The following is a 10,460-nucleotide window of genomic DNA, read 5'->3' as shown; positions in this document are numbered from 1 at the left end:
TAGCAGGAGAGAATTGTCCTGGAACCTTCTTATGCTCACTGCACTTACACACATATACACATACATAAAAGAAAGGGAAAATATGTAATTTAAAAATAGAAAATATATGTGTTTTAGTTAGCGCTACTATTGCTGTGATGAAACACCATGACCAAAAGCAACTTGAGGAGGAAAGGCTTTACTTCACTCTCAGTTCCATCATCCAAAGCAGTGATGGCAGGAACTCAAGCAAGGCAAGAGCTGATGCAGAGGCAATGGAGGAGTACTGCTTATTGGCTTGCTTCCTTTGGCTTCCTCAGCCTTCTTTTTTTTATGAATCCATGACTACAGCCCAGGGGCAATCCACTCACAATGGACTGGACCCTCCCACATCAATCACTAATTAAAGTCTCTATGTGCTTGCCTACTGGAAGCATTTTCTCTACTGAGGCTCTCTCCTCTGATGACTTTAGCCTGTGTCAAGTTGATAGAAAACTAGCCAGCATCGTATGTTATGAACTAGTAGCAACAGTGTCATGGATTGCCAGGCAGTGGTGGCACAGGCCTTTGATCCTAGCACTTGGGAGGCAGAGGCTTCACGATCAGTGAAGCTAACTAACCACAGATTAAATACTCTGAGACCAAGACTTGTTTCCATTAAGTTGTTTTCTCAGGTATTTGGTAACAATGATGAGCCAGCCAGAAAATAGCATTTGAAATAACTTGTTATCATTGCCTAAATAATAAAGTGTACCACCAGGGAAAAAATGCTTTATTGTTATACAGAAAGCAATCCTTTCTTTCCTACTGATTCAAGCAATTGCTTACTTCCTCAGTAACTGTTAACTGTTTGTATTCTAATTGAGTCTGTGTACATGTGGAGGCCAAAGGATAAACTCAGGTGTCATTCCTAACATGCTGTATAGCTTGTGTGTGTGTGTGTGTGTGTGTGTGTGTGTGTGTGTGTGTGTGTGTGTGTGATGTGTGGGGCACACTTGGAAATGGATGCATGTGCATGTGGCCCAAGGTTGATGTTAAGAATTACCCATGATCTCATTTCCACTTTATTCAATGAGGCAGGGTTCCTCAATCAAACCCAGAACTGACCAGAATACCTAGTTTTACTGATTAGCTTCCTTTGGGGATCACTTCTCTCCACCTTCTTAGGCTGGAATTACAGAAAGGCTACCATGCCCACCAGGCACTTAGGTGGGTTCTGGGGACCCAAAATCTGGTCCTCACACTTGTGCAGCAAGTGCTTACTCATCCCACTGAGCCATCTCTCAGACCTTTCCATTCCCTCCTTTTTGGAAACACAATCTGTCATTGGCCTGGCTTGGATGTAATCCTCAGGGATCTGTCTCTCTACCTCTCCATCACTGATGTTACCAACATACACCATCCATCTACCTTCTTTAAAACAAAATAAAACAAAACATGGGTTCTGAAGATCAAGACCAGGCAAACACTTTTCAGGCTAAGTCATCTCCCCAGCCCCTCAATTTTTGATTAAATTAGTTATATTAAAAATAGCTATGTATTTCATCCCTGGGCACCAACTTCCCCACACAGGGGTTTTGTTAATTTGAGTGTTCTGTTGTCTGTATAAAAATATCTACCATCCTACCATAATTTCTGATTTAGTTTGTCAACTGAATAAAAACATTACCTGAAGGCTACAGCTCCATAATGATTGTCTTAACTCTGTCAGTTCTTAGTGAAAGCCTTTCATAGGGATGCTATTCACAGCTTCTCAGATCACTTTTACTGCTTGTAAATCTGAAGATTCTGATAGTGGTTCCTATAAAGTGGTATGAAGCATGAGCTTGGTAGTAATATGGATTCAACATACATTCCAGGTATTTCTTTTTTTCTTTTTTTTTCTTTTTTGGTTTTTTGAGACAGAGTTTCTCTGTAGCTTTGGAACCTGTCCTGGACTAGCTCTGTAGACCAGGCTGACCTCGAACTCACAGAGATCCACCTGCTTCTGCCTCCCGAGTGCTGGGATCACAGGTGTGCGCCACCACCACCCGGCTTATTTTTTTCTTTATTAAGAAAATTTTTATTCATTTGATATACCAACCACATATCCCGGTCTCTTCCCTCCTCCTGCCCCCCTTAGTTTTCCCCCAACCCCCTCCCCCATTTACTCCTCCAGAAAGGGAAGGCCTCCCACAGGGAGTCAGTAAAGCCATTCCAGGTATTTGTAATATGTGTGGTCATTGTACACTGTGAGACCCTAGCTAACCCATTTCTAGCATGAGTTATAATAATGAAATCCTTCATCTTGATTAATCATAGTTTACTGTTCATTAATTTTCTCATGTTGAATAAGGGATAACAACTGAAAGTTTTGCCTAATTTTTTACATTGATAAGAGTTTTGGGGTTGGGGATTTAGCTCAGTAGTGGAGCGCTTGCCTAACAAGTGCAAGGCCCTGGGTTCGGTCTGGGCGGTGGTGGCGCATGCCAGACGGATCTATGTGAGTTCGAGGCCAGCCTGGTCTACAAGAGTTCCAGGAAAGGTGCAAAGCTACACAGAGAAACCTTGTCTGGGGGTGGGGGGGGAGAATTTTCTTTAGTATGAATTCTCTTATGCCTTGTAACTTGACACTGTTAAATAAAAGCCTTTCCATGAGTGAAAGTGGTCTTTGGTTCATTATGTCCACCAACAATATGTCTGACCCACAGAGACCCAACAAAGTGCTGAGGTATAAGCCTCCGCCAAGCGAGTGCAACCCAGCTTTGGACGACCCGACTCTGGACGACTACATGAATCTTTTCGGCCTCATGCTTAAGCTGAAGTGGTGTGCTTGGGTTGCCGTCTACTGTTCCTTTATCAGCTTTGCCAATTCCCGGAGCTTGGAGGACTCTAAGCAGATGATAGTAGCTTCATGCTCTCAATCTCTGCCGTGGTAATGTCCTATCTGCAGAATCCTCAGCCCATGACGCCCCCGTGGTGATGTCACTAGAAGGCTTGGATCCTGGACTCCTGCCCACCTCTCTGGCCTAGCCTTTGACTGCTCCAGCCTGCCCTTGGCTGCTGTGTAAACTCGCCTGGGTGTTCTCTCTGGTCTCCCAGCTGAATGGAGGGAAGATGCCCTTTCTTTGGGGTCCTGCTTCTGCTTTGACAAAGGGGTAAACCCGCAGGCTTCCCTTTTATCTCCCTCCCCTGGCCACTGTTATGAGAAACACTGTTCATGTTTCAAAGTATTTGCTTGTTTTCTTGTTGAAACCAGCTGATAAAAAATTTTCCACTCTGGGGAAAAAAGAAAGCCTTTCCATGATTGTTACATTCATAGTTTCTCTGCAGTGTGCCTCCTTACATATTTATCAATGATGGCTATTGCTGAAGTCTTTCCCACAGTCATATATTAATAGGGTTTTTCTCTAGTATATATTTCCTGGTGCTCAATATGGCGTGACCATGGACTGAAGGCTTTAACATACATGTTACACTAATGTCTTCTTTCTCATGTATGTCCTTTGATGAACAATGAGAGGAAACCCCTGACTGGACGTCTTCCCACAGTTGAGTGGCAGTGGTATACCTTTAATCCTAGAACTTTGAGGTGGAGGCAGGCAGAGATCTGATTTAGAGGCCAGCCTGGTCTACAGAGTGACTTTCAGAACAGCTAAGGCTAAAGAGAGAAACTGCCTGGCTTAATGAGTGCATTTTTAAGACTGTCTTCTTGCTTGTATGAATTCCCAAATTCCTAATGAGTTGAATGCTTCAAGTGAGGGACTTTTTGTATTAGTTACACTCATATTTAAAGAAATCCTGTCTTGAAAAACAAAAACAAAAAGAACAAAAATGCCTTCCTATAATGACTGTATCCATAATGCTTTACTCCAGTATGTGTCCAATTATGTTTAACAGGCTGAGGTTGATGCAGAATTTCCCATAGTCATAGCATTTATATGGCTTCCATTAAAATGAGTTCTTTATTGGAAAGAAGGTGAAAACACCCAACAGGTTTTTTTCACACTAAGAACATTCCAGTAGTTTTTCTCTAGTGTGAGTTCTCTCATGTTTAATAAAGTAAGAGCTCCCTGTGAAGGCTTTGACAGAGTGAGTTTATTTCTTTTCAAGACAAGGTTGTTTCTCTGGTAGCCTCAGCTGTCCTGGAACTCATTCTGTAGACTAGAGTGGCCTCAGACTCACAGAGATCAACCTGCCTCTGCCTCCCAACTTCTGGGATTATAGGTGTGCGCCACCACTGCCTGGCTTAATGAATGCATTTTAAAGCTTACATCTTCCTTGTATGAATTCACAAATTCCTAATGAGTTGAGTGCTTCAAATGAAGGACTTTTTGTATTGTTTACACTCATATTGCTTCTTTCTGTGTGTAATTTGATATGCAATGAAGTCAGAACTTTGGCTGAATTTTTTCTTAACTTTTATATGTATGGTTGTTTTACTTATATGTATGTCTATTACCATGTGTGTCTCTCATGCTCTCAGAAGCCAGATGAGGGCATCTGATCCCCTGGGAGTGGAGTTTTAGATGGTTGTGAACTGCCATGTGGAAGTTGAGACTTGAATTCAGGTCCTCTGGAAAGGCAGACTGTGTTCTTAATCTCTCCAACCCTGAAGCACTTTCTACAGTGAGCACACTTACACAGTTTTTTGTAGTATGAACTCTCTAATAAATAATGATAGAGTTCAATCTAAAGTGTTTCCCTCAGCCATAACTATTATCCTATTTTTCTCCTCTGTGAGTTAGCTGATTCCTAGTAAGTGTAGAAATATGGATGAAGGATTTCCCCACACTAATTGCATTAATAGAACTTCTCTCCAGTATGAGTCCTCTGATGTAGATCATAGCTCTGGCTGAAAGATTTCCAACACTAAGGTATACTCATAGGGCTCCCTTCATCCCATTGTGTGTTCTTTGGTGTACAACAAGCTTAGAATGATAGCTGAAAGATTTCTCACACTGATTACATGACTGTGGCTTCTTCCCATGAATAGCCATGGGAAAGACATAAAAGCTCTGCTTATACCCAGATGGAGCCACTCCAGGGTCACTTCCTTCCTTATGTACAAGATGTGAGCTCTCAGAATGGGCTGCCATACATTCTCCACGTACTGAATGCCTCTCAAAGGCCCACTTCATACTCACTTAAGATCATCCTGTGATTAATGAGGTTTCCATATTCCTCATAGTCACCACTCACCTCCATGTAAAAAGTTCTGTTGTGAAAAGGAAGGGAGGCTTAAGAGTCACCACTGAAGGGCTGAGGAGAGGGTTCAGTGGTTAAGAGTACAGGCTGCTCTTCCAGAGGATCTGGGTTCAATTCCCAGCACCAACATGATGACTCACAACTATATATATATATACACACATACATACATTTTTTGGACTCACAACTGTCTTAATTCCAGTCCCAGGGGATCCAAAACACTCTGACTTCCATGGACACTGATGCACATGGTTCACAGACATACATATAGGCAAAATACCCATACACATAAAATGATAAAATAATTTTTAAAGTTACCACTGATAGTATATTTAGTAAGTTTTAAAATTTTCATCTCAAGCAAGTGCTCAGGCACTTGGTTCTCACACATTGGTGCTTTTCACAGGGCTTCAGACCTGTTCAGACTTTGTGGTTGCCACTGAAAACCAAAATGTTTCATTTTTAACTTGTGAGTTGAGCTTATAATAATGTGTTCTTGCAAGGGAGAGATGACTCAGTGCTTAAGAGCACTTGCTTTTTCATAGGACCCAGGTTTAATTCCCAGCACACACATGACAGCTCACAGGACAAGTACAGAGCCAGAGGGAATGGCAAAAGGAAGTACCAGGTGGACTTCCTGAATCAGACAGTATGTATTTGCCTCAGAGACTTTTACCTCAGATGTTGCAAACAAGAACACATTCTTTTTTTGTTTTTAAATTTTATTTGATGTGTATAGCTATTTTATTTGCATGTGTGTCTATACACAATGTGGATGCATGGTGCCCTTGGATCCACTGGAAGTTGAAAAGTTGTGAGCTCATCTGTGGTTGTTGCGACTCAAACTCCAATTCTCTGGTAGAGAATGCATGTTAACTGCTGAGCCACCTTTCCTGCCCCATGTACAGGGCTACATTCATAAAAATATTTGTCTTTAATTTTTTATGTATTATTGTACATTATGAGTACACTTGATGCCCAAGGAGGCCAGAAGAGGGCATTGAATTCCCATGAGCTGGAGTTATATAGGGGGTTCTTAGTCAGTACGTGAGTTATGGCAACCAATCTTGGCTTCTCTCTAAGAGCAGCAAGTGCTTTTAACTACTGAACCATCTCTCCTGCTCCACTTTGGTGGCATGAATAAAAATGTTCACCATTGGTTCATATGCTTGAATGCTTGGTCCCCAGTTAGTAGAACTGTTTGGGAAGGATTCAGAGGTGTGGCTTTGTTGGAGTTGGAGTAGGAGTGGCCTTGTTGGAGGAGGTTTGTTGCTGGTGGAGTGGCTAGGTGGGATTTGAAGTTTCAAAAACCCAAACCAGACCCAGTGTCTCACTCTCTGCCTGCTGCCTTTGGATCAGGATGTAAAGCTATCAGCTACTGCTCGAGCACCATGTTTTTCTGCTTCCATACATGATGATCATGGGTTAACTAAAACTGTAAGTAAGTCCTCAATTAATCCCCCCCTTTTTAAAAAAGATTTATTTATTATGTATACAGAAGAGGGCACCAGATCTCATTACAGATGGTTGTGAGCCACCATGTGGGTGCTGGGAATTGAACTCAGGACCTCTGGAAGAGCAGTCAGTGCTCTTAACCTCTGAACCATCTCTCCAGCCCACAATTAGTCCTTTTGTAAGAGTTGCCTTGACCGTGATGTTTCTTTACAGCAATGGAACACTGACTAAGACAACCTCCCAATCACTTTTTAATTTTACCTCAGCATCACAATATTAACTCTAGCCCACCCTGTCCAATACCCTCACTCTGGCCTTTTGAGTGAAGGAAAGCTGATAAAATTATGTGAGGTTGGTGTAATAAACTGTTATGTAAGAAACTGTGTCCTTGCTATGTGTATTTCATGGGATCCAATCTTATCCTGAGTGGGTGTTTCTGTTCCATCTCATGTCAAACCCATTGAATCAATCCTACTCTAGTTCTCTCTTGGGCCTCCCCCACAGGTGATTTCTGAGCAGTAAGCAGCCACTTGCTTAAGAAAAACTGTAGCTTGAGGATAAAAATAGCTGCCAGTAGTTTTGCACCAGACATCGGGCACCTAAAACAGTGCTCCTTCCATCTTCTTGATGTCACTTTTCATATAACTGTGTTATAAGATCAAAGACTGACCACATACTATGACATTGAAAAACAATACCCAGCCGGGTGGTGGTGGCTCACGCTTGTAATCCCAGCACTCGGGAGACAGAGGCAGGTGGATCTCTGTGAGTTTGAGGTCAGCCTGGTCTACAAAGCAAGTTCCAGGACAGCCTCCAGAGCTACAGAGAAACCCTGTCTCAAAAAAACCAAAAACCAAAGAACAAACGAACAAAAAACCAAAAAACCAAAACCAAACCAAAACAAAAAAACCCCAAAAAATAATACCCAGAGTTTTGTTTTTTTTTCTTCTAGAATGAATTCTCTAGTGCTCAACATGAGTACTTCCCAAAAGTACTTCTTCATTGATTATATCAATAGAATTTCTGTTCAGTGAGGAATTTTCTGTTGTTTAGATGTTCTTCTGGAGACTTTTTTCATATTCTTGTAATGTTTCACTGACTGGATTTGGTGTATATATATATATATATATAAAACAAGGAAGTAAGACCTCCATTTGAAGGATTTCTTACCTGTATGACACTGAGTATCTCTGCAATATTAGAGAATACATTCTTCAATGTTCTCTGATGTGAGAATTCCGCATGTTGTGTATTTCATCATGGTGATGCTCATAATTATTGACTGATTGATTTCTCTGGTGCCTAATAAGTAAATGGCTCCAGTAGCTTTCTTCACTCAAGCCAGTCACAGCATTTCTCTTCCATATGAATTCTCTGATGAGCAATAAAGTGAGAACTCCAACTGAAGCATTTCCTACTTTGATCCCACTCATGGGACTTCTCTTTGGTATGGGTTCTCTGTTGTCAAATAAGGCCAGAGACTTACGTCAACAACACTCACAAGACTTCTCAAAATCCTATTTATTTTGGTGTACCTTTCCCCCCTATTTTTGAAAATAGATCATTTTGTCACATGATATATCCTGATTTTGGTTTTCCTTTCCTCTTCTCCTCCCATTTCGACCCATCTCACATCCTCTCTTAATCTCTGAATTCTGTCTCTCATTAGAAAAGAACAGGCTTCTAAGAGATAATAATAATGATCTCACCCCAGCTCTGCACAGAACACCTGTGGCAGCCTTCCCTTCCCTCCTGTTCTCATCTCCTGTGGCTCCCAGAGATCTTCCCTTTCTAACCTTCCCCCTCCCCACTCATTGCTTTGTTCTAGCCCCCAACCCCAGTAGGTTCCTCCTGCTAACCCAAGGTCTGCACCTGCCAGGGCAACAGAAAGACTGATGGTGATCCACACCTCTCTTTTTGCTCCTTTAGATCCAATAACCCCAGTTTCATCCCCAGCTCTGTAGCAGAAAACCTGCTGCAATCTCCCTTTCTTCTCTAACAGCATCCCCAATGGATCACAAAGATCTTCTCCCCCAACTTTCCTCCCCTCAACTTATCCCATTATTTAAGTCTCCAATACCAGCAGGCATACTGGGAACACATTTGCCAAGGAGGCCAGGGAAACAGGGAAGACATTTACCACTCCCTCCTCCCCTGCAAATCCAATCCCCCAGTCTCATCCCTAGGTCTGCAACAGAACACTAGCTGCAGCCTTCCTCTTTCTCATGACACCCATTCTATGGGGACCATCCATTTCTAGCCTCTGTCCCCCAACTGTATTCCAGCCCCCAACAGGTTGACACCCCCTGCTAACACAGAGACCACTCCTGCCAGGAAAGCAGGTAAACTGTCAGTAGATCTTCCCCATTCCTTCTGTTCCTCTCTCACCCCCAGCACTGTAACAGACCTTCTGGGATGACCTTTCTTCACTGTCTCCCTCCATTCCTGTGATCCCCTTCAGACACCTAGCCTATCCTCATTCCTAAGGGTCAGTTCTCAATACCCAGAAACACATTTTACCTGGAATCCCCACTGGCCACAACTATCAGATCTAAAGAATATTTCCTAAGAGGCAACACACAGCCATCACATTCTCTAAAAACACAGAGAGAAAACAGAAAGAATGAACAAATTATAGAAGAATCCCAAAATCTGCACCTAGGCATATAATCATCCCAATCCTAGATGCCTAGATGATGGTGTAAAAACAGAACAAAAACAGGCAGGGCAATATGTCTTCACTAGAGCACAGCTATCCTACCACAGCAGGCCCTGAATATTCCAACACATTTGAAGCATAAGAAAAAGACCTGAAAACCTCCTGTATGAAGATGATAGAGTTCCTTAAAGAGGAAATTAATAAATCCTTTAAAAATTCTATGAAAACACAATCAATATAAGGAAATAAGTAAAATTATTCAAGACCTGAAAATGGATGTGGAATCAATAAAGAAAATCCAAACTGATGGAATTCTGGAAATGAAAAATTGAAGAATTCAAACAAGAAGGCCAGAGGTAAGTTCACCAAGAGAATATAAGAGATATGGAAGAGAGAATCTCAGGCATTGGAGATACAATAGAAGAAGTAAATACATCAGTTAAAATGGCAACTCTAAAAAGCTCCTGGCACAAAACATCCAGGAAATCTGGAACACTATAAAAAGACCAAAACCTAATAATAACAGGAATAGAGGAAGAAACCCAGGTCAAAGGCCCAGAAAATGTTTTCAACAAAATCATGGAAGAAAAAAAAAAATTTTTTTTTTCAAGACAGGGTTTCTCTGTGTAGCTTTGCGCCTTTCCTGGATCTTGCTCTGTAGACCAGGCTGGCCTCAAACTCACAAAGATCCACCTGCCTCTGTCTCCTGAGTGCTGGGATTAAAGGCGTGCACCACCACCACCTGGCTTTTTAAAGATGTATTTATTATGTCTACAGTGTTCTGTCTGCATACTTTGCCATCAGATGTCATTATAGATGGTTGTGAGCCACCATGTGGTTGCTAGGAATTGAACTCAGGACCTTTAGGAAGAGCAGCCAGTGCTCTTAACTGCTGAGCCGTGTCTCCAGCCCAGAAAAAATTTCTAACCTAAAGAAATATATACAAGAAGCATACAGAACAACAAATAGATTGGACTATAAAAGAAAATTTCTCACCATATAACAATTAAAGCATTAAACATACAGAACAATAACAACAACAAGAATATTAAAAGCTACAAAGGAAAAATTACCAAGTAACATATAAAGGCAGGTCTATTAGAATTACACCTGACTTCTCAATGGAGGCTCTAGAATCCGGAAGGGCCTTAACAAATGTGTTGCAGACTCTAAGAGACCA

The 10,460-nt window shown here is 41.7% G+C and overlaps 1 pseudogene; it reads left to right on the top strand.

Annotated features, from left to right (window-relative positions):
* The first annotated feature begins 2,581 nt into the window (after window positions 1–2,581).
* Window positions 2,582–3,573, top strand: LOC118570096 (annotated as a pseudogene).
* Window positions 3,574–10,460: the final 6,887 nt, after the last annotated feature.

This window comes from Onychomys torridus, chromosome 1, assembly GCF_903995425.1.
Source record: "Onychomys torridus chromosome 1, mOncTor1.1, whole genome shotgun sequence".
NCBI lineage: Eukaryota > Metazoa > Chordata > Mammalia > Rodentia > Cricetidae > Onychomys > Onychomys torridus.
This window is presented reverse-complemented; position numbering and strand designations above follow the sequence as displayed.